The following is a 26032-nucleotide window of genomic DNA, read 5'->3' as shown; positions in this document are numbered from 1 at the left end:
ATATACTCTCAAATAATTTAAACTGGTATGTTAAGGTCTTAAATATCAACGATGTTATATTATGATATATTACATCTACAGTAGATAAGCCCTGAATATTAGTTGCTTTATGCTGTACATTTTCTCACTCATGTCATGACCAAGTGTAGGTCAGTAGATTCTTCTGGATGGCTCCTCTTGAAAGGAGAATCCCAAGGCTGAGGCCATGATCTCCAGCACTTGGAATTCCTAGATACTGCAGAAAAGAAACAACAGGATGCCCAGTCATACTGGGGCATTTAAGACCAGGCCTCTAATGGTGACATTGTTTTCTAGAGGAATATTTCTATACCTCGCTGGCTAGAAACCAGTCACTTGACTCCAATCCACAAAGGAGAATGGGTGACAGGCCTTAAGGAGGACATGTGATGTGATGAGCACTGGGTGTTATACTATAGGTTGGCAAATTGAATTTAAATTTAAAAAAAAAGAAAAAAATAAACATCCATGTAGAAGTTTTGTGTGGACATGTTTTCAGTTCCTTTGGATAAGTAAAAAGGAACATGATTGTTGGATAAAGAAATCAGTTCTTTCCCAACCTGATCTATAGCTCCTATGAAATCCCATGGGATGCCGGGGTGGCTCAGTGGTTGACCATTTGCCTTTGGCTCAGGGTGTGATCCCGGAGTTCTGGGATTGAGTCCCACATTGGTCTTCCTGCATGGAGCCTGCTTCTCCCTCTGCCTCTCTCTCTCTCTGTGTCTCTCATGAATAAAAAAATAAAATATTTTTTTTAAAAAAGATCCTATGAAATCCCAATCAAAGTCCACGGAACTTATTTTCTGAATTCTAGAGTTTATAGGGAGAGGCAAAAGATCCAGAATAGTTAACACATTATTGAAAGAGAAGAACAAAGTTGAAGGACTGACATCACCCAACTTTGAGACTTACTATAAAGCTATAGTGATCAAGACAGAGTTTGGTAAAAGAGTAGACAGTGGATCAATGGAACAGACTAGAGAGCCTAGAGATAGGCCCACATAAACTTGGGCCTAAGTATCAAACTGATCTTTGACAAAGGAACAAAGGCAATACCGGGACAGAGATAGTGTTTTGATCAATGGTGCTGGGCCAACTCTATATTCAAATGCAAATCATCATCATCATCATCATCATCAGACCTTATACCCTTCACAAAAATTAACTCAAAGTGGATCACAGCCCTAAATGTAAAATGCAAAACTATAAACCCCTTGAAGGTAACATAGGCCAAGACCTAGATTATTATGGGTGTAGTGATACCTTTCTAGAGATAGAACAGAAGCCATGATCCATGAAAGAAACACAGGATAGACTGAAATTCACCGAGATTTAAAACTTCTCTGTGGAAGACACTGTCAAGGGAAAGAGAAAACAAGCCACAGCTGGGAGAAAATATTTGCAAAGGCACATCTGACAAAGGATTGTTATCCAAAATGCACAAAGAACTCGTACACTCAGGAAGAAAAAAATACAGACCAAAGATCTTAGTGGACCCCTCACCAAAGAACATATATAGATGGCAAATAAGCATAGGAAATGAAGTTCCACATCATATGACATCAGGGAAATGCAAATTAAATCAGCAACGAGACACCACCGCACACTTATTAGAATGGCCAAAATCCAGAGCGCTGACAACACTAAATGCTGGCAAGGATGTGGAGCAACAGGAGATCTCATTCACTGCTGGTGGGAATGCAAATGGTACAGCCACTGGGGAATACATTTTGGCGGCTTCTTACAAAACTAGACATATGTTTACCCTTCTTTATTTTTAAATGTTAGCCTTCACCAGCTGCTTTTTCCACATGGTGCTGTCCGTGGCCGAAGCTTTCTGTCTCTCTGACTTTGTGCTGTGACAGTAGAGGAAGGGATTATGAGCAGAACACTCCCTTTAACCCTGCACCTCCTTCTCGCCCTGCTGTTGAGGGGAAGATAACAGTTTCCTGGCTGGTAGGACATAAAATAGCATCCAACGCTGTAGAGAAGTCATCACTTCTGACAATTCCTGTCACTATTTTCTTCTCCTTCTCTCTCCTCTCCAGCAGTTGTCTGGGCTTTTAGTATCTAATCCGCTGTGCTTTCGAAGGACAGTCTACAGTAACACCAGAGAACCAGTGTGTCTGATCTTACCCTTCCTTGAGTTTTTAATAATTTAATAGATTTAGCACATTCATTGCCTATTGCAGGATTTCTCATCCTCAGCACTTATGATATGTTGGGCTGAGTAACTGGTGTGTGTGTGTGTGTGTGTGTGTGTGTGTGTGTGTGTGATGTCCTGTGCATGGTAGGAAGTTTTGCAGCATACCTGGAGTCTGTTAGATACCAAAAATAGTCCTGGGTTGTGACAACAGAAAATATCCCCGGATATTGCCAGATATTACCTGGGGAACAAAATCAGCCCAAGTTGAGGACCACTGGTTTGCTGTAAAGCTACCAGCCAGTTGGGCTTATTTCACTTACCTTTGGATCATATTTTTAAGTAGACCACCACTCCCTCTTCAAGTGAGCCCATTCAAAGCAAAGCACATTCTAGCCTCAGTCACTTTCATGACGAAGGCAAAAAAAAATTGTGCTTTCTATGTGGAAGTCCTACTCATAGTCAGCAGATTGGGACTCAGTGAAGCCTTTCTCCAACTTTGAAAAGCCTAATTAAACCAGCAGATTCAGCTGGAGGATTTGTAGTTGTTAGTGATCACTTCCAGCCCTGTTGCACTCACACCCAAAAAGAACTTGAGCAAACAAAGCCAGATCCTGCCCATAGGACTGAATTCTGAAAGGCCTGCTGTGGCCTCTCTCCTTCTGTGCTGCTGTGTCCCAAAGTGTGATCCTCACAGGCTTTGGTACGCAAGATGGTCTTAGGTGGTACAATGGATACTGTTCAATTTCATGAGATATATGTTCGTCTCAATAATATATTGTACTGGTGGGGTGCGACCAGCACACCAAACTTAGGGTACAGGTTTTCTTGAAAATAAATGTATGCAGGTATGTGTGCATGTGCAAAAAGTGAGCTGATTTAAGGACATTATAGGACAGGGTGTATACATATGTACACTTTCACATCGGGCCCCCGTGGGGAGCTGCTCCTTCCTCTGCTGTTGTCTTCGCCTCTGTCTCTGTGTCACTCATGAATAAATAAGTGAGATCTTAAAAAAATATATATGTATACTTTTCTATTGCTACTCTCACAAATTATCACAACTTATGACCAAAACAACACACATTTACTGTCTTGCAAATCTGGAAGTCAAAAGCCCAAAATGGATCTTGTGGGATAAAATCAAGGTACTGGCACAGCTCTGTTCCTTCTGGAGGTTCTGGAAGAATCCATTTCCTCTCTCCTTGACCTCCCTGGCTTCTGGAGGTGCCCGCATTCCTCTCTTTGTGATCTTTTCCTCGTCTCTAAGTGCATTGCCCCAACCTCTGCTTCTCATGTTGCTTTTCCTTTTCCTCACTTCCCTCCTCTTGCCTCTGTCTTATTACTGAGGTTCACCTGGATAATGTAGGATAATCCTCCAAACTGAAATCCTTGATTTAATTGCATCTTAAAGACCATCTTGCCCCATAAGGTAACATATCCACAAATCCTTGGGATCAAGATTCAGACACCTTTGCAGGGAAGGGCATTATTCAGCACATCATGGCATATAAAGACCAAGTTGTCAAGGTGATATAGGTGTGAATGAATGACATTTGGGAAACATTGTTTTAGTTCACTATTCCTTTATGGCAAACTACTCCAAATCCAGTGGCTAAAGTACACTTGCTATCAAACAGTTTCTGTGGGAAGGAATCTGGGGGTAGGTTAGTTGGGTTTTCCATCTCAGAGTATCTCCCAAGGCTCCACCTCAGGTGTCAGCTGGGACCACAGTCATCTCAAGATTCAAATGGGATAGGATCTGCTTCCAAGTTCACTCATGGATGTGGGTGGGATTCAATTCTTTGTGGTCGAAATGAGGTCTTCTTGTTCCTCATTAGCTGCTGCCTGGTGGTTCTCCTCGTGGCTTTATGGGCCTCTCGATGGGCAACTGGCTACTTTGTCTTTGTCTAAGTAATCAAGCAAAAGACTGAGAGAATGTGAGCGGGATGGTAATAATTTTCTATACCCTGATTTCAGAAGTGACATTCACTCCCTTGTGCCATGTTCTTTTCCTCAGCAGTGAGGCTCTAGGTCCAGCCTGAGCTTTGCAGGATGGGGTTACAAAGAGCATGAATCCAGGTGGTAGGAACATTGGCATTTTAGAATCTGCCTACACACTTGTCTTAGGTCCTAATTTTTCTGCCTAATTTCACCTACCTGATGTGAAAGTCTGCACTTGAGCAGAAAAGTGACAACTCTAGATTTGTTCTCCTCCAGGAATCTGGGCATCTCCATCTCTCTGTTTCCAGTGTTTCAACTACAAAGATCTGTGTTGGCACTGGCCCTCTTAATTTCCCTTGGGGTCATGGGCCCTCTCCCTGTGTGCCCATCCTCTTTGGTGTTCCCACTAAATTTAGATTCCTAAATCAGTGATTGTCTTTAAAAAAATTAATGTTATACATTATTTAAGAAACCTGATGTACAAAAAACAAAAACAAAAACAAAAAAACTTATAAATACATTTTCTTAAATTAAATGAAACCCAAATCTGAGCTCTGGCTCTTTCAGGTGTTGGGAAATTCAATCCCAGAAATGTTTTGAGCAGGAATAGATTTCTCTACCTCTATTTAACGTATCAGATTCTTAAATATCTGTGTCTTTCTCCATTACTTCGTCTCTTTCTCCTTCAACATCCCAATCCCCTTTCTCACAACCTCTTGGCTTTTATTATTCTGACAATCAAGGGTTTTTGAAAAATGCACATTCTACAACTGGTTAATTTGTGTTTTGATTTGCATGAAGTCTAAAATAGTCAAAGGATAAAAAAAATAAAACAGTCAAAGGAGTCTGGCTCTTTTATGAAACCAGATGGTAAAAAGGATTGGAGAATGTTCCTTACAAAGTGTGAGGGTCAGTTAATTTCTGTCTCTGTCTATTATGATGCACTGGAGATAACCCTCATGAATTTAATTTGGTGACCTTTTGCAGCTGTCAGGCCTCAATAATTTTACCTGTTTTGATATTCCCCCAAATTGCTGAGGACATTATAATATAAAGAGCTAGTGAATATGCATAAATCCGTGGGATCTTGCACAGTGGTTTATGAGGATGGAGGAGTACGGAAGGCAGGTTGTGTCCTCTGCCCCTTGAAGGGATCGCATTCTTTGGAGATAAAGTGAGTTCATACATAAACAGTGCTTTTTTCCCTATTTGATTCATATTTACTAATAATTACCAATTATCCTGAAAATTCAAAGAAGTTTTTAAAAGAAGAACATACAATATTTTTTGTCAAAGGGGAACATGGGTTTAAAAAATAATTGTGGGGCAGCCCAGGTGGCTCAGCGGTTTAGCGCCACCTGCAGCCCAGGGCCTGGTCCTGGAGACCCAGGATGGAGGCCCGCGTTGGGCTCCCTGTGTGAAGCCTGCTTCTTCCTCTGCCTGTGTCTCTGCCTCTCTCTCTCTCTCTCTCTGTGTCTCTCATAAATAAAATCTTTAAAAAAATTAATAAAAAATAAATAAATAAAAAAAATAATTGTGAATTCTCTGTTCTTGCTAGTGGTCTTTGAGTCCAATACTATGCATATATCGAGCTCCTTCTACATTTCAGGGGCCAGCTCCCAAAATGGTAGAACCATTCTACAAACTTCTTCATGGCTTGCTATCTTCAGCACCGCACTCCCCTCCCCATGAAGAATTTCATGTTTTAAAACCATTGAATTTTCCTCAATATAGAAATAAATGTAGAAATTAGTATGAGGAAGGCAAAGAAAACATTGCATTTTTATTGCACTCTAAATATTTTACATTTTTTTTTTATAATCTTGTAGAATGGCTCCATAGATCATTTTGTAAAAATGACTTTCCTGGCAAATTTCAAGATGGGAGTGTCTTATTTCCAGAGTCATCATTTGTAGCTAGACTACTCTACTGTGTTAAACAGCCCTAGTAAAAAATAATATTACTGTTTTATACTAACAAATGTTGTTTTTACTTGAGTAAGACATTAAACAAAAATGAAAAAGTCCTGCCCTGGAGTCGAAATACCACTTTCTTTAAATAGTGAGTTCTTGGTTTTTTGCTTAACTGAGTATATATTTTACCCAAATCGGTGGCCAGGTTTACTGATTAAATCATCATGAACTTCCTCAGCATTCTGGTCAAAAGACAAAGCAATAACAAAATCCATAACAACAAACAACAACAAAAGTAAACACAAAACATGATCATTTTACAAAACAGTCAAGATCTGGTACGTTAAGGAAAACTGTTTCATATGGAAATTGAGAAAATCAGTTCTTCAAAATTTACATTGTCTTGGAGGAATTTTGTACCTATGAATAACCCATTGGTAGATGGTATTTTATTGTCTAAGGACAGTGGATGAAGATGCTACTCATTCAGAGACATCTGCTGAAGCCAGTGGAGAGGGGCTATGGAAACAGACCTACTGGGAGATCCCAAAATTCCTGCTGACTTCTTCCTATACTTACCCTCCCTTTCTTTTACTTTTCATTTTTTATTTTATTTTCTGTTCCTTATCTAATTTAATCTAACTCCATTCTATTCCAATTTCTTCTCTCCTCCTACCTCCCACCCCCTCCCCCTGACACACATTTTCAGCTAGGGAACCTTGGTTAACATATTATAAGGTTTGCAAACACAGGTTTTTGAGATTACACCAATGGTACCCATCATGGAGGCACAAAAATAGGCACTATCTCGTGAATGCAAGTTCCCACTCATGACACCAGTTGCTGCCTGTGCTTATGCATCAAGAGCATATCCCCAACTGTCCTTGCCCCATGAGCCCCTGGTCCTGCTTTAATGGAAAGTCACTGGTCTTCATTTCTTGCTGGGATGCAGAAGCTGAATAAAGATTTTGTTTATTTAATTTTTTTGAATAAAGATTTTAACCTCAGTATGAATCACTTCAATCAGTTTTTTTTTGATACCAGTATTTCTCCTTTCCATTCTCTGATCTTAGTTATAGATCTGCAACCTATTATCCTTTCATATGTACCTGAGTTTAGAAGTAAATATGACTGTAAAACAAGGAAATATGACTATGACATCGTTTCTCAAAAACAATTTAGTTCAACCTATTGATTTTCTTAGTCATCTAAAAATTAATATGTCAATATCACATTTCATTCTTAACTTTGACATTTCCTTTCTAGCTCCAGATCAGATGCACCTCTCCTGAGCCGTCTACACTTTCTGCTTCCAAATCACCTCAATAATCTGTTTTATCATCCATAGTCTAATTATTGGACTCTTAACTAAATTTATCTATGTGAAAATAATAAAATGGAATCACTATGAACTAATCCATTGTAAATAGGTCAAGTTGTGTTTTTAAAATTAATTAAAACCCATTAGACTTCAAATGTTGCCATAATTATTGCCATTTACATTTATGATTATTTATGTGTTATACTCCTTTCTTCCTGAGGAAAGAGACCATACTATTTATCTTTGTACCTTTGGTATTTTGCATTCCATAGGCATTTTAGTAAATGAATAGCTGAAAGTAGTATCTGAAATGACTATGAGAACTTTCTTACAGAGGTATCGGCGTTAATAGCTCTAAATCTAAAAAGATGATATTTATTCTGTGCTTACTATATGTTAAATATATTTTCAAGTTACTTTGTATGAACTCATTGTTTTACCTACCAACAGACTCATGCGGTAAATCCATAATTATCTCCATCTACTGAGAGGTAAGTCATAAGTAGTAAGTGGCAGAGCCATGGTTAATTTGGATCTTAACTGCTATGCTCTATTGTTTCTAAATAGGAAAAGCCTTTTTTAAAATTAAATTTAATTTTTTTGTGTGTGCTAAAGCAACTAGGAGAATGGGTTGTTATTTACCTATGTGAGAAGACAATTGAGGCACAAATCTGGGGAGAAAGCTCAGGAGTTTCATTTTTACATGTTAAATTTGAAATCTCTACTAAGTAAGTAGAGATCTTCTTGAGTAGATAACTGGATATAAGTATCTGTTTTAGGGGAAAAAGTCCAGGCCAGAAATATAATTTAGGGAATGTGTAGTTTATATTTAAAGTTCTGAGATTTGGGGCAGCCCCGGTGGCTCAGCAGTTTAGTGCCTCCTGCAGCCTTGGGCCTGATCCTGGAGACAGGGGATCGAGTCCCACGTCGGGCTCCCTGCATGGAGCCTGCTTCTCCCTCTGCCTGTGTCTCTGCCTCTCTCTCTCTCTCTCTCTCTGTCTCTCATGAATAAATAAATAAAAATCTTAAAAAAATAAAGTTCTGATTTTTGATGATATCCCATTGGGAATGACTATGGAGAATGAGTCTGCATACTGAGTGCTAGGGTCCCCTAATGTTAGAGGTTCGGGAGATAATGCATCATCCCTAAGGACTAGTAATGAGGACTAGCAGTCAGTGAAGAAGCAGGGAAAACAGCAGAAAGTGCTCTAGAACTTAGATGAAGAACACATTTCCAGGCAGATGAAGTGATCTACAGAATGAAAATCTACCTTCCTAGCTTCTTTCTGGATGCCAATGTATTGAAAACACATGCTGGAAAAGAAAGTTCACAGTCATGTTACTTTCCTATAGAAGGGAAATGACCTTGGGTGGCAATTCAGTAGAGTCTGACATAAGGTAAGAGCTAACTGTCTTTCTAGGTCTTAAAAGACAGACATGTACAACTATAAATAGGTCTCTGACCATGACTGACCAGGGCTATAAGTATTACTTTATCCGTGTCTGTGTCTCTATGGAGGAATGCAAATTCTTAGCTACTGAGAACAATATAGAAAACTTTTTTTCAGAGTTTGAATATAGTAAGTAAGAAATAACATACAGGCCTCTACCGATGAGCCACAACATCTTCCCTAGGATATTTTCTAGGACACATAATTCAAAAGTGGAATATCATGCATTAATTCATTTTAGCAATCAAGCAACAGACCTATCTCAGAGTACATGAGTGAAGGAGCTCTCACAGGATGGATAAAGATTAATTTAAATTTTGCTTAATCTGTTTAGGTGGATAGTGTTTAATGAAAGGAAGATTGGTAAGTATTTGTTGAATTGTATTGCCTGAAAAGCATAAAAGAAAAGGTGAAGATTATACCAGTAACATAAGTGTGTTGGTCTTCTGTACCTCAATGTGGATAAAAAACAAACTGGAGGACCCTTATTCAAAACCTCATCACCATTCATGATGCTTTCCAGACGTTTCAAAATGTTTTTCTTATACATTTTTTTTTCCTGAAGTGATGAATGCATTTTTTTTCCTTATAAAAAATAACATTAAAAATCACTAAATGTTTTAAACAGCAGCATGGAATAGAAAGAATAGCCCAGGTCCTTAGGCACCAACTATTTTCAATTTTATACAGAAAAGTTTTTCACATCCTGATACTGAGAAAATGAATGATTCCAAAGAGCACATAGAATTGTGCTGTAGGGCTGCATGAAGCTCCTTGGAACTTGTAACCAACCCACGCATTTTTATCAGCTCCATAACAATACAGAAGTCAATAATAGAGGGGTGATTCAGTAGCCAATCCAAATCCAAATGACAGTGGCCTTCAGAACAAACAGCCCAATCAAAGTGACATTGATACTACTTTGAAACAATAAATACTAGCTCTGTCACTGCATAACTGCATCAAAGTGCCATAGTCTCTCTAGCTGTCACCTCAGAAGACTTCTGGAAGAAGGAGAGAAAAACACAACAGATGCATTTTATTATTTATTTATTTATTTATTTATTTATTTATTGGAGGAAGAGGGGCAGAGAGAGGGAGAGAATCTTTGTTTCTTTTGAAGATTTTACTTATTTACTAGAGAGAGAGAGAGAATGAGCACAAGCAGAAGGAGAAGCAGGCTCCCCGTGGAGTAAGGAGTCCGATGCGGGGCTCCATCCCAGGACCCTGGGATCATGACCTGAGCCAAAGGCAGACGCTTAACCAACTCAGCCACCCAGGTGCCTGAGAGAGAGAGAACCTCAAGCAGACTCCACACCCAGGGCAGAGCCCAATGCCAGGCTCGATCTCACGATCCTGGGATCATGACCTAATCTGAAATCAAGAGTTGGATACTTAACAGGCTGAGCTTCCCAGACGCTCCTCAACCAATTCCGTATTAGTTGCAGCTGCAGGTTCACATTGCCTTGAACTTCCTTGAACTTCAGGTGGGTCTTTGCTTGTGCTTTTGTAGATGCTCGTCATGGGTGGAATGCTGGCTATTCAAAACTGCAAGGAGGTTTTGCATCTCTCTCCCAGATCATTCTGATTCTCCACATCTGTCCATAGAAAGGGTGATGTGTACCCTGAAAAGCCAAAGGAATACCTTGTTTACTTCTATTCCACAATTAGAGTTTTCCTAATCCTGACTTCCAAATTTGAGGACAAAATTAAACAAAATTTTCCTCCTTTTTTGTAACTTATAAAGATCAATCGCAAATGCATGAGTAATGTTAAGCCCTGGTCAGTCACTGACATGATTGGTTTACCACTAAGAAAATTAGATAAAAGTAAACAGAGAAGATTAAAAATGAAAAGAAATATATTGTGATATACATGCATATTTGGGAGGAAATAAGCCACTATCTTTAATCAGTTAAGACTGATGGTCTTAGATCATAGCTCTCCTGAGTTTATTTTTAACATTTTTTAAAAGAAATAACTCATCCCTCCATTCCTAAATCATCACAGTGAAATGTCTGATATAACTTAGAAACGCTAGTTTTACAGACTATCTTCCTTCCTTTCTGTTACCCCCAAATTCTTTCATTCATTATTTAGACCTCCATTTATTTCTCTCATCACCTATTTTGGATAATATTTTAATCCCTAGGGACATGAAATGTCTCAAATATGTTATCTGCCTTGTAGTTAGAATTTAAGAGGAAGTTAGACTTACAAATAACTGGTTATAGATTCAGGCAAAATGAAGTAAGTTCTTAAAAGAATATAAGCAGTAAAGAAGAAGAAGAGAGAAGAAAAAGAAAAAGAAAAAGAAGAAAAAGAAAAAAGAAAAAGAAAGGAAAAGAAAAAGAAAAAGAAAAAGAAAAAAAAGAAAAAGAAAAAGAAAAAGAAAAAGAAAAAGAAAAAAAAAGAAAAAGAAAAAGAAATGACTTATGATTACTTTCTTAGTGGTGGAAAAACCACAATAACCAAGACCGTTTTTCACAGTTTTCTCCGCCAGCGTAGAAACTGCCCTGATCGTCCTGGCAACTGACTCCGTTATCAAGAGTTACCCACAGGGAAAATATTCAATTTTCCTAACCCTGGTTCCTTTTTAAAAAACAAAACAAAAAGCCCCCAAATAACCTAACCTGAGTCAAGTACCTGCTTGACTTTTGAAGCTTGAATCTTTTCAGTCCTTTTAAACCTGCAGTTACAAAGGAAACACACAGCAACAAGCATTTCACAAATAAACAAAACCTGGTCATCAGAGGGTCCCGTGTGGTGACAGTGTGGCTTCAAGGAGAAATGTGAACGCTGCACTGGCTGTGGGTGGTCCCCTGGCTCCCAGACCAGGAAGACATCCTGTGGGTGCCTGACATCTTTCTCTTTCATTGATGTCGACTCAATGTATTTGTTATGGAATGGATTTTGTTGTCAGAGAAACTTATTATAAATCTATTCTGTGAACTTATTTAATTTATACAATAAAGAGAAGAAATGCTAAGCATATGATTAATATTCAATTCTCATACAGTTTAAGACTGAAGGATATTAAGATACAAGAATTACAGATGTTGTACACATCTGTACAACATTACACCTGCCCCTTTCCTAAGTTTTGACTGTCTTTTGCTTTTATCACTGCACTTTCATCAGACAACAGAGTCAGCCCTTAACTAACTGCTTGGACAAGGTTTGACTTTAGACTGTTCTTTAAAAAAAAATCCTTGGGGTGCCTGGGTGGCTCAGTTGGTTGGGCCTCTGACTCTTGGTTTTGGCTCTGGTTGTAATCTTGGGGTTGTGGGATCAAGCCCTGCATTGTGCTCTGCACTCAGGGCAGAGTCTGCTGGTCCTTCTCCCTCTGGTCTTCCCCCTGCTGTGCTCAATCTCCTTCAAATAAATGAGTAAGTAAATAAAATCTTTAAAAAAAAAATCTTTACTATGTCTAGAGTCAGTCCTGCATTTATAAGGCAATTGCCACCCCCTAATGGAGCAAAGAGCCTCAGGGAATGCCACATGCATGGTGACATTTAATATTAATGTAAATCACAGAGCAAAGACGATGCTGTGGGTAATTCCTCTCTAATTATGTTCCCCTGGACTCCAAGCCATCCTTTAGATGAGACACCATTGAAATGGGAGAGGTACCCATGTTTCAAACCAACAATATAATTACATAGAAAGCTTTCCCAATGCTAAGACTTACTGCCAATTCTAAAGAGCTTTATAATCTTTAAATGGTGTGTTTATTTTGGAAAACAAATAAACTGAGCAGTGACTTTTGGAACAGGAGATTGGGGCAAAGTAAAGATGGTGGAAATGCAAAATGGAGATTTTTAGAAAGCCTAAATTCCTTAATCAAATGGACACATGCCATTCAGAGATTATAAATAGTATACACATTCATCGGCAGTACGAAGGCTGTTTGAGGTGGTTGTTTCCCGAGCTTATTCTGCTTGAGGCCCCACTCTCCCTCAAGCCACCTCATGTAAAACTAAAATCTAAACATAATACAGCTTGCAAAACGTTGTATGGCAATATAGGCAAATGTTAATTCAGAGTTAACTTATGGGGAAAAAAACAACTGTAAATTAAGGAAGGGGAGCTCATTTGGAGGGAGAGTCAGAGTTTATAGATTGTCTAGTTCTAAACTCAGTGGTCAATTTTCTTTGGTGTAAATGCTAAACTGGTGAAAAGGATTGGCTTTAGAGCATTGCTGTTAGTGATGAGCAATGGATGATGTATCATTAATTAAGCACTTCCTTCTTGCAGACATTAACATTATCTGTTCAGACATCAACCAGTGTTGTAGCATTATTTTCAGGCTTAAAAGGTAAGAAAAGGGGGCTTTAGCAGTATTAATAAGTAGCCCAGACCATATAATTAATGATGAATCAAGACAAAAGTCAAAGCCAGCCCTGTCATTCCAATTCTGTACTCTTTTGCCTGGTTGCTAAGACCACTGAGTGTCTGCCACGATACTGGAAGGGCTTTGGATAGGGGCAGAAATAAACCTCTTTGGGAGAGATTGGGATGTCTGCCTCATTTCTAATTTTTTAAAATTCTACTTACCAACCTTCTTAAACAAGATTTAGGGGAGGGTGGGAAATAATTTGACATGACTCTATCCTTAGAAAAGAAGCTTCCCTGCCTGTTGAGCCAGTAATACATTAAAATGCAAATTTCTTTCTCAAAATGGAATATACTGAGTGGGACTATCATGAGATCCTGGTTGTAGATATTAATAAGATGATAAGAAATTGCAATGAGTCTTTAGCAAGTAAAACAGTAGAATGCTTTTCTTGTGCCCTAAGAACATTTTGAGGCATGTGTGGTTTCCTGATTGCTCAGGATCCACTTCCACGCACCACCCCCGTGTCTCCTATTTGGTGGAATCACTTATAGCACAACTTCCTTTTGGAGAATTGTTGGTGAAATTGGCAAGAAAGATAACCTGATCTTCCTTAGCCTTCCATGACCCCAGTGTGGGCTCTTAGACTCTTTCCCGTCTTCTAAGATGTTGAGTCTTAAATGAAACCTAACAAGGATGGAGAAAACAAGTAATGGAACTAATTCTTCCCAGTAGTCCTTGCACGGAGGTGATGACTGATTATTATCTGTTGTCTGGACACTAGCTGTTACACTATTTCCCACCCCTTTCAAGTCAGGGCCTTCAGTTCTTCAATGAATTTGATCATGTCCTACCTTGAATTTACAGTCCTATGATGGAGACAGCCGGGGCACTTTGGCTTAGCTGGCACCAGCTCCAAGAAGTCATCCTTGGGGGTGCCCCTCTGAAGTTGCTGCCTCACCCCAGTCAGATGGCTATTGTAATCAATATCTGGCTTTCCAGACTTTTCCCAACAGGTCTTACTATCTGACTTTGTCTTGTTTACTGTGTATCTTCATAATATGTTTGAGAAGTTTGCCCCCTCAGAGTTTCCTGCCAGCCACAGTAGGGCAGAGAAGATGTTTCACCCATGTCTGAGAGCACAAAAAAATTGATGTAAGGACGCCCATAGGGTGTGAAGAGGTCTACCAGTCAGGAGGAGGAGGAGAGTGAAGGAGAGTTCCATGGACCAGCATAGAAAAGCCAGATGGTAATAAGCTTGTCTCTGAACACCAAAGTGAAAGAAGGAAGTACAGACTAGACCGTTGTCTTGCTCTCCAGCTGCTGCTTCCACATGAGGCGCGTCCCTTTGTAGAGATAAGACACACTCTGAGAAAAGAGTGTCTTTTCGTATCCTTGAGTTTGTAGATTGAGATTTGTATATAATAACGTGACTGTGAATTCCTCAAACAATAAAGATATAAAACATAAAACAAGTCTCTTGTGGTCCTGTCCCTCCCCACCCCCAGACATAGGCAGTAGCAGCCATTCCTATAATTGTGTCCATAGAGAGATATATAGATATAAGTATGTACTTAGATATGGACAAAGTCATATCCCTATGACAGAGCTACAGCCACCTCTGAATAGAAGAATAGGATAACACCATATGTACTGTTCAGAATCAATTTTTAGACATTAGGAAATAGCGCTCTTGAATTGGCGAAAATGGAATATGTCAATCATTGGTAGGTTGACAGCTGACAATGTCAATTAGGAATAACACGTGTATTTTCTCTTTCTATATAAAAACGAGTTTTGAAACTTCAGAGCCAAATTGCTTGCTGTGATCAAGAGGCCACCAGGATAAGATGAATTGTTACTGTGCAAGTGGGTTCTTTGATGAGAAGAATGAACTTCAATTGGCAAACTCATAAAAAATCAAAGATGCTTAGTGCATGACTCTGGAAATTAAATTATGTTCTAGAAGTTTATTCTGTGATTAATTACAATTAGAGAGCTCTACACCAAAACAGAGTCATTAAAATAATTTATTTTTCTAAGATCTTTTGGTATGAAGAGCCAGAAAAAATGCCTTATTATTATTATTTTTCCCCCCAAAAAAACTATCACCTGAAATAATATAAACCTCAGTGTACTTTAGGAAATACACAGAGTGCATTTCTTTCAGTGGTGAAGTACCAGGATTTTAAAAGTCTACCAATCCTTTCAGAGAGGTTGTGTCTGCCAAAGAAATGTCTGAGAGTATCAGAGTTAATAATGTCATTATCCTAATGTTTATTTGGCCAGAATTTTTAGATGATCGCTCATGTTACTTCTTTTTTTTTTTAATGACTAAATGAAACTGACTGAAGCTTTCAAGTTTGAGAAAAAAGTCAGTGAGTGTATTTTCTGGAATAAGGGCTGTATTTAAGAGTTAGGGTCATGTCTCTATCCAAGGTGTAATTAATTGCTTTAAGTGTATTTACACAAAAAGAATGTGTACTGGGGCACCTGGGTGGCCAGTCAGTTAAGTGTCCAACTCTTGATTTCTACTCAGGTCATGATCTCAGGGTAGTGACATAGAGCCCCACATCAGGCTGTGGGTATGGAGCCTGCTTAAGATTCTCTGTCCCTCTGGCTCTGTCCCTCCCTCTGCTCACATTCCCTCCCCCCCCCTCAAATAAACAAATAAATCTTAATTAAAAAAAAAAAAAACATCAACATGTAGCAAATAAGTATACTTGCCTTAGTTGGTTCCAGCTGCTATAACAAAGCACCACAGATTGAATAGTTTTGTAAACAATAGAAATTTACTTCTCATGGCTCTGGAGGCTAGGAAGTCCAAGATCAAGTAGCTGGCAGATTCAGTGTCTGGTATAAGCCTGCTTCCTCCTAGACAACCATGTCTTTGCTGTAATCTCACATGGTGGAAGAGGCTGGGGAGCTTTCCCGGGCTGCTTTTATAAGGGTTCTAATCCTAAAGGCCCCACCTCCTAATACTATCACCTTAGGGGTTAGGCTTCAACATGTGAATTTTGAGTAGACACAGATATTCAAATCACAGCAGTATATGCACATACATATGTAAAAATAAATGTCCTATTTTTTTAAAAAAAGTTTTATTTATTCATGAAAGACACACAGAGAGAGGCAGAGACATAGGCAGAGGGAGAAGCAGGCTCCCCAAGGTGAGCCTGATGCAGGACTTGATCTCAGGACCCCGGAATCATGACCTGAGCCAACGGCAGACGCGCAATCACTGAGCTACTCAAGTGCCCCCAAATGTCCTACTTCTGTTGAGCTAGATATTTATATGAATGCATAATGGTGATAAATACTTAGTTGACGTTCTAAAATCCATTTCTACCCTATATGCTGGTAAAATTCACGTTAATCTACATTATTACAATTAGCCAAATTTCTGAGCATCTAGTAGACAGCTCATATGGCCTGTACTATGTGACTATCAAGGCAAGCTTGAAGAAGTTTAAAATATACATTTTCCAGTTTTGTATTGGGGGAGGCAATAGACTTGATACATTTCCTCTTTCTCCTTCATAACCTAAAGGATAATAAGCAATGCAGCGCAGATCCACCAAGGGATGCTGATGGGGAAGCAGTGGGAAAGAGTGATTGCTGAACTCACAATTCATCTGAGGTCCCAGGGGACAAGATCACAGAGTACAATGGAAAACACTGCTGACCTAATCTTCGATACTGCCAAAAGAAGTAAGAGTTACAAGGCAATGAACAGACAGCGCTCAACCTCCCCTTGGAGCGGAGATGCAAGACTAATTATAGAAGGAGGTGTATTTCAGACAACCAAGGGAGAGGACGGCAGCTCTCACAGAGCTAGAAGGATGCAACGAGTGTCAGCTTGGTTTTCCAAAAGCACTGCATTTTGGATGGAATGATTGAGCTTAACGATCTCACAAAGAACTTAGACTTTTAGAGTTTCCTTGGTTCATTAGAAAAAAAAAAAATAAGATTCCTAATCCAGATTGTCAACCTGGAAGCATTCACTCATTTAGCCTGGTGGTAAGCAGAATGGTAGCGACAAAGAATTACGAGAAATGGTCTGTCCTGACCATTTTGTCTTTACCATTTCGTTGAAGTCTGACTGCTGATAGACGTTAAGCCTCACCTCCCTCTTCTCCCCTTGCACTACACCTGTACAAGCTGGTGAGAAAGCCTGGTGCTCTCTCCTTTGGCATCTGTGGGGCATTCAAACAATTCAAGAGAGTTTTGCAGACATGGGACTGTCATTAGGAAAGGCAAAGGACTAGATGTGCCAAAAGGGAAAGGACTGCAATGATCCTAGCCTAAGGAAAATGTGTGGATTAGGAAGCAGACAGAAATACCGGTAAAGGACAGAAGGGGTCAAGAAACCAAGGAGAGGAATTTGGATTCGGTGTGCCTGCCCAAGAGAAACCCAAGAGATTATTATCTGTATTTGTATATACGTATAGAATATAGACCATCCTTCTAGGTATTTGGATCCCAGTTAGTGGGATGAGCAGACTGAGAATAACACTATGGAACATGTGGGTCATTAGGTTATTTGTCAGGTAAACCTTGATAAGATATCTGCATCATTACATAGAGTCTAGTTGGAATTTATAAAAAAAGGAGATCTGCTTAGATTCCAAACAGTTTCATGTGGGGCAAATTACAGAAAGTACTGGGGATCTGCCAGGAGTATGTTGTGTTTTTTTGTTTTTTTTTTTTTGTTTGTTTTTCAAGTAAAATGCACGGGTGTGGTATCTGAAATTCCACCAACTTCTGGCTAGAAATCTAAAGCCAGATCAGCTAATATAACCCAAGACCATTCCTAGTGGTCAATGCAAGTCAAAGCACACTCTTCTATATGGACTCTTCCCAAACCAGGACACTAGGGAATCCTAGAGGAAAAAATAATATTCGCCTGTACCGAAAAGGAAGTTGATAACAAAAAATTGCATGAGGACTTGATCCAGCATGAGGGGAGTATTTGTACCCCCATAATACATAAGGTACTAAAACAATTTAGAAGGATCTAAAGAATAAACATGTCAAAATGATATTATTCCATTTATTTGAAGTTCAAACAGAGGCAAACTAACGTATAAGGTAAGAAGTGAGGATAAAGGTTATCTTTGGGGCAGGGAGAGAAGTACACAGTACAGGCTTCTGGGATGCTGGTAAGTTTCCATGACTTGGTGTGGGTGCTGCATTTTGTTGTTCTTTTTAATACAATTATTTGTAAAAATGTACTGAGCTGCATAACTATGATTTGGTGCTATTTCTCTATATTTGTATCCATCAATAAAATAGTTTTTTTTTTAAAGGTACACAAGCAAAAAGGAATTTTCAGACATGTTCAAATCAAGACAGTTTACCTTTCCGAAATTTACTCTGAGAGAACTGGTAAACAGTATACTTTGGTGGGAAGGAATCTCAATCTGTGAAGTTTGTACCATTTACACATTTTCACCCAATTCCCCCCTGCCCCACGCCTCAAATCTGGGACCACATATCTGATCCCTTTTTCTGTGAGTTTGGCTTTTTTAGATTCCACATGTAAGTGAGATCATACAGTATTTGTCTTTCTCTGGCTTGTCTCACTTAGTTTAATACTCTTGAAGTCCATTTATGTTCTTGCAGATGGTGGGATTTCCTTCTTTTTTAGAGCGGAAAAGTAGTCAATTGTCTATATAGACGAAATTTTCTTTATCCACCCATTTTTGGATGGACACCTAGGCTGTTCTATTTTTAGTGTTTTGAGGAACCTTGTTCCTAATGATTTTCTCACTTCTCCTCATCCCCTTTTCCGTGAGGCAGAGAACAAACAGGCAGACCTGGCTCAACTCTGATTCTGTTTTATACATTTGACATTTATTGAACACATACTATGTTCCAGGCACAAAATGTGGATACTTCATCCATCTTTGTTTCAAATAAAGATAAATTCGATGAAGGCAGCATCTGATCTTTCTTCAGATACTAAACAGCATTTGACATACAGTAGGTCCTCAAAATATAAACTAAATGCAAAGATCATACCTCATGCGTTATTGCCAAGAATATGTAAGATGAGGCAAATACAACTTTTGATGTAGCAAATAGATAAAGCTCAAAAATGTCAATGACTTTTCTTACTTTTGAGGAAAATATAACCCAAGAAATCTGCCGGCCATTCTTTTTATTTCTCCCATTTCCTCTAACAGATTAAATAAACACATTGCCTTTTAAGGTATAGTCCATACAGATACAGTTAATCAGATTGGGGAAAAATAGTGTCAGCTAAAACAGACTTTTTTTTTTTTTTTTTTAAGTCATCATCTCCAGGGTCACCTTTTCAAGCCCCAAACTGAAAATCTGTAATCTGTCTACAAACGAGCACTGTGATGCGCAAGAGTGTAAAGCAGTAGGTTTTCCTGCTGCCTCTGGGGGAAGATATATCTACTGTAGGTATCAATTCAGCCATGGAGAATAATTTAATCATACTTGTAAATGACATTCCCACAAAAGGTCATCAGATCTATCAGGCCCTCATCAACTTAGGAAAATTAGACTTGCTTTATCAATGTTGGAAAGTGATACAGTGCCTGACTCTGCTTCATATGGAAACTGGGAAGTCAAGAAAATGTGTCTGAGCTGAGCAATGGAACCCCTGAAACCCAGGCAAGCGAAAGAGCCCACCGTGAGACTCTCCAATTGCAAATTCCCATTCCAGCTGGGGTTGAAATTTGTTTCTTTCTGTCCCTTTTTTTTTTTTTAAACTGCACTAAGTAAATATGTTACAAAATGATAACATAAAGAGAATCATTTCAAGAAACCAGAGATCTGGGGGATCCCTGGGTGGCTCAGCAGTTTAGCGCCTGCCTTTGGCCCAGGGTGCGATCCTGGAGTCCCAGGATCGAGTCCCACATCGGGCTCCCAGCATGGAGCCTGCTTCTCCCTACTCCTGTGTCTCTGCCTTTCTCTCTCTTTCTATGTCTATCATAAATAAATAAATCTTAAAAAAAACCCAAAAACATATTCTTATTTAAAAAAAAAAAAAAAAAGGAACCAGAGATCTGGATCCTACCAAAGAGGACATGGAGGGGAAAAAAAAAAAGAATTGTCCACATCTGTTTAGTCAGGCAAGAGGCCTTTGCTGTGATGATGAATTTACTCTCCAGGGAAAAAAAGTGTTTGGCTCTAGGAGAATAAAAGGCACAGGCTGTCTCTTATAGATGGAGCTGGAGTAGGAGGGCGGGGGAGGATTTATCTTGGGGCTTGACCACGTCCTCGCTGTGTGTGTGCCCCTGGCACGTTAACCTTTTTCAAACTTACAGTTTTGTCACCCGTAAATTAGGATCATAGAGCATTTCCCAGGATACATGGTTGTTGGGGTGGTTAAATGAGAAAAGGCAGTGAGGAGCTAAGCATAACCAGTGGCAAAGAGCAAGACATCAGTTTGGTGACTCATCTTTTTATTACTCAGATAACCAAGTTCTCGAATCTAACTTCTGTAACATTCCTCATCTGTAGTTATGAGATTCGACCCAAAGAAATGATCTCAGTTTGAAGAGCAGTCTTAAATTGTTAGACCAGACACGTCACTGGGAATGATATTTGCATTTGTTTGTCATCAAATCAGCCTCTCTGGACACATCATGATGACAGCCGGGGCAATGAAAGAAGAAATAATCCACCTAATTGAATTAAGAAATGAAGCATGGGTGCGGTACTGCTTCTCTTGCTGTGCAACAAATTGTCCTTACTTAGCAGCTGAGAACAACACATATTTATGATCTATCATTTTCCTTAGGTCATCCTAGGGATATGGTCTCTCCCTGTACTATCACTGTGTGGGCAGGAATAGTGCCACAAATTGCTCCTGGGAGGTCATAAGGAAGCCAATCACTGTGGCCATGAGATTTGTCCTTCCGATTGCAACAGCCCTTCTTGGCAATCCTATTCCTAACACATGCAGAAGGAGCGCCCTTCACTCTCACCTAGAGGGAAAAAATAAAATTGCCTTTATTTAGCAGGCAAGTCTCCGGTTGTGTGGTCTGATTCATATGTCAGAGTTCAAATCCTATTTCTCTTCTCCCTTTTCCCATGTTTCAACAAGAAATCTATGCATGGCTGTATTCTCCCAATTGTTCCAGCATTGGTTTCAGCCGATCCAAGGCCTGAATTATCACCAAGCCTCCCTCCTGACATGTTGATCTATCCAGACTCCTGGCTGAGGCTGCCTAATGGGAGACCGATGATAACAGGGAATAAGTCATGTCACCTTTCCATCCCCAGAAACTATACTCTTAGCCAGTGTTTATACAGAGCTTGTCAGATCTATCTTTCAGATTCTGGGGGGGAAATGCATGAATGATATGGGCACAGTGAAAAACCGTAAATCCATGTGGGTGCACCAATCAGAGCTTCGGCCAATTATTTACGATTCATTATGCAATCATTTGATTTTTTTTCAATATTTCTTTTGAAGAGTTTTCAGCCTTTCAAGGCATTTTAAAATATTTTTTCCTATAATTTCATTCTCCTAGTTTTGAGGTAGTGATTCAAGACATTGATATTGGTGGCAGCATACAACACACACACAACACAGAAACACACACAGAGAGACTCACAAACAAGCAATCTATATTTGGATAAGATAATAATGAAACATTTTAATATAACTATTGGATTCCTGCCACGGACACTCATAGCACTGTCTCTTTCTTTTGATTCACTTATCATGGATTGTAAAGCATACATGTATTTGTATGATTTTTTGATTATTTTCCCTTTTCCCCGCTAAATTCCATAAAATGAGGGTCTAAGTTTCTTTTACTCACCATTGTATTTTCATTGCCCTCCGTAGTGATTATCATAAAGTAAAAGAATAGTATGTATTTGTTGGCAGAATGAATGGTTGAGTGATTAAATACTTGAATGGACGGTAATCCTCAAACATACGATAAATTCAAGATTCTCGATCTCCTGGTATTACTTAATTCCTCAATATTATAACAGACCACATCTTGAGTCTGCTTATAACAGGGAGAAACTTAGCATGTTTGACTCCATGATGCTTCTATTTCCCTTGCCACTGTGACAGATAGCATTGGAATTTCTGCTTAGCCTTGCACGTAGCCTTGTTAATCTTCAAAGGAATTTTGCTTACAACTGAGATTTGCAAAAGATCTATTTTTTTACCCAAACTTACCTCACCCAAGGAGTAGGGAAGGATGTACAGAAATGACTCTTAGTTTAAGGCAGACAGGAACATGACCAGATTCCTGTGCACAAAGACCAACTGACCAAGGACAGAGACCTTCCTTGGATGTCTAGGGATGGTAGTCATCTCTTGATTCCAGCCCATTACTGCTTCCCCCTCTCACTAACATAAAAGCAGCTCAAATTATGTACCTGGGGACATGGTTCTTTGGGACAATGGTCCGCCAGCTCCTTGGTTTCTGGCTATCCGAATAAAATTGTTTTCCTTATCCCAACATCCTGCCTCCTCCTGACTTACTGGCCTGTTGTGGGGGAGCAGAAGGAGTTTGGACTCGATCACATGCCTAACTTCAAAACCAGTGCATGCTTATTGCAGAAATTATACATTTCTAAAATCTCCAATAAAACTTTACCCATTGTGCTATCACCCAGAAATAGAATGACTGTTCAAATTTTATGTGTGTACTTCTGTGCTTTTTAGTCACTTGTTCTTTTACTTGATATATTGTGAACAGTTTCCAGGAAGTATTGTCCTCAACGTTTAACGATGATCTGGTATTCCATCCATCACAGGGATGAATAACAATCTATTTAACTGATCCTCTGCTTTTTTTGCCCATGGAATGTGCATACAGGATGCAATGCCAGAAAGAAGGGCTTTAGTTTCTGGTTGCCAGTGATTGTGTCTTTTGCCCTACCTTCATAGTAACACTGAGGTTTCATATTTTAAGACAATTTGGGCTTTATTTGGTGAGAACAATATATTTTTAAATTAATGTTTCTCTCCTGGATCATTGGTGTGATTGAATATTGCAATGTCTCTTTGATGTGTCAATGTCTAGGCTACAGTCCTCAGTTATTTCATCAAGCACTCATCTAAGTGCTGTGGTGAAGGTACTTTGTAGCTCTGATAAGAATCAGTTGATTTGGTGAAAGAGATATATTACCCTAAAGAACCTGGGTGGGCCTGATCCAATCAGGTCAAGGGCCTTAGGAGCAGGGTGGGGGCTCTCTGGTGAAGAAGAAATTTTGCCTGTGATCGCAGCTTCTGCCCAAGCTGTAGCCCTTCCTAAAAACCTGCTCAGGGGTTTTGGGCCTGCCTAGCCAGCCCCACAATTGCCTATAGGAGCTCCTTGTAATAAATCCATTGTTATGTGTCTCCTACTGGTTCTGTTTCTCTGGTTGGACCCTGGCTGATACAGTTTTTATATATTAATTTTGTGAATTGGCCATTTTATTTCACTTGTTCATATTTCCATTGGTAGATGCTTCTGTTTATCATCAGTGGGATGAGGTCCTTCGTAGGGAGGGAAATCTTTCTCTGTTTTTGTATTTGATAGTGCCAGTCCTCTGTTATTCTTTTTCAGAACTAATTCATACATAGTATTTTATTAACTGCAGAAATATCTCAATGGGATATTGATTGGAATGAAGTTAAACTTATGAACAAACTTGGGAGATGGATACATTTACAATATTGTTTCCCCATGCAACAAGAATAATATTCCCCCCAAACACGTCCATGTTTCAATCATGGAAATCTATGGCTATTGGGAATTTACATGGCAAAAAATAAGTTTGTAAACGTGTTTAATGATCTTTTATTTTTATTTCTTTAATTTTTAAAATATTTTTTTTAAAATTTATGTGAGAGAGTGAGAGAGGGGAGAGGCAGAGGCAGACTCTGTTGAGGAGGGAGCCCAAAGTGAGGCTCTATCCCAGGACCCTGGGATCATGACCTGAGCCAAAGGCAGATGCTTAACTAACTGAGCCACCCAGCTGCCGTAAGTTAAGGATCTTGAGATGGGGAAATTGTTCTGGATTATCAAGGTGGGCCTAATGTAATCACAAGGATCCTTGTAAGGAAAAAAATATTTTTAATTGGAATTTCCATGACTTGAAATTAAATATCCCTTGTAACACAGTTCTCAGTGTGGATAGCATTTCCATTTTAGCTGAATGATCTATGGAGTAATATTTTTTAAAAACTGGCTCATCAAATATTCCAAGTTGGCAGTTAACTACCTTTATCATTTATTCCTTCCTAATCTGAAAACTACACAATTCAATGTGCTTTATTCTGAAAACAAAATATTGGGTCTTTAATTCAAGGGTTGTGACATCCTAGGAAGACAGGAATCCAACAGCCAAAATACCCGAAGGAGAGTAAATATTTAAAAAGATGGTGAGAACAAAGAACAACTCTAAGAAAGTCAAAGATTTTGTCACTTGGCCTGAAGACTTCTTTCCTGTAAAGAATCTATAGGTGGTAATATGTATGCCATAAATCACTGCTCAGCCATCAGTAGAGATGAGAGAAATTTGAAAATAATACCTTCTTTTCTGGCCCAGCAAGGCAGAAATGTTGAAATAAAATATGAGGAACTGACATAAGGAAAAGTGAGAAGGTTTCTATCTCAAAGAACAATTAGAGTCTACGGAGAGCACAGAATGAAGGGGAAGAGCCAGCCTGCCATTCACCAGTTGAGGCTCAGACTTCTTCATGGACATTGCTATTTGAGGGGGAACAGGCAGTCTTATAAGGACAGGGATCAGTGGGAAGGGTGCGAAGTTGCATTTATGATAACTGCTATATTTAAGAGACATTACAAAAATTTCTCCCTTTTATTTTTATTTTTTTTAATATTTTTAATTTTTTTAAATTTTTATTTATTTATGATAGTTACAGAGAGAGAGAGAGAGAGGCAGAGACACAGGCAGAGGGAGAAGCAGGCTCCACGCACCGGGATCCCGACGTGGGATTCAATCCCGGGTCTCCAGGATCGCGCCCTGGGCCAAAGGCAGGCGCCAAACTGCTGCGCCACCCAGGGATCCCAATTTCTCCCTTTTAAATAGCACAAACTCTATGGGGTTGGACATTATAAATAAAAAAATTTTTTTTTAATTTACAGAAAGGCCACTTTGTCACTTACAATCTTATCCTAACAAATCAACTGCTTTCATCCTATTTGATTAGTGTGTGTGGTCCTGCTACATACACTATCATAGAATAATATAACTACTAATTATAATGATATCGATAATAATAGTAATAATAGCTAATATTTATTGAAAGTTGACAATGTGCCAAGTGTTATGGGTCGAATTGAATCTACCCCCTTACCACCAAACTCATATGTTGGAGTCTCAACCCCACACACTCAGGATGTGGCTTTATTTGGAGAGAGGGGTCTTTAGAGAGGTAATCAAATTAGTATGAGCTCATTAGGTGGGCCTAACCCAAAGTGACAGGTAGGTGTCCTCCAAGCAAAAAAAGCAGATGTTTAGAGGCAAAGACACATACAGGAAGAACATCCTGTAGGATGAAGGCAGAGATCGGGGTGATGCTTCCAGCAAGCAAGGAATGTCAAGGATTTGCCAGCCAACCACAAGAAGCTGGAGTTGAAAGGTATGGATCACATCCCTCACAGTCCTCAGAAGCAGCCAACTCTGCCAACACCTTAACTGTGACTTCCGGCTTCCAGAACTGTGAAACAATACATCTCTGTACTGTGCCACGGTTGTCCTAGCCAATGAATACACCAGGCACAGTATTAAACAAATGACACGCACTCATGTATTAAACACTCAAACAGCACTGCGTGAGGTATTCATCTCCTCCTCATTTTGCAGGTGAGAAGCAAACACCGTGAAAGAGGGTGAGTATCTTGGGAAGGTGCACACAGTTCCCAAGTGGGGAGTTGGGGACGCTTTCCC

This window comes from Canis lupus, chromosome 24 (genome assembly GCF_003254725.2).
Source record: "Canis lupus dingo isolate Sandy chromosome 24, ASM325472v2, whole genome shotgun sequence".
In the NCBI taxonomy this organism is placed as follows: domain Eukaryota; kingdom Metazoa; phylum Chordata; class Mammalia; order Carnivora; family Canidae; genus Canis; species Canis lupus.
The sequence above is the reverse complement of the archived record's forward strand: the minus strand, read 5'-3'. Positions refer to the sequence as shown.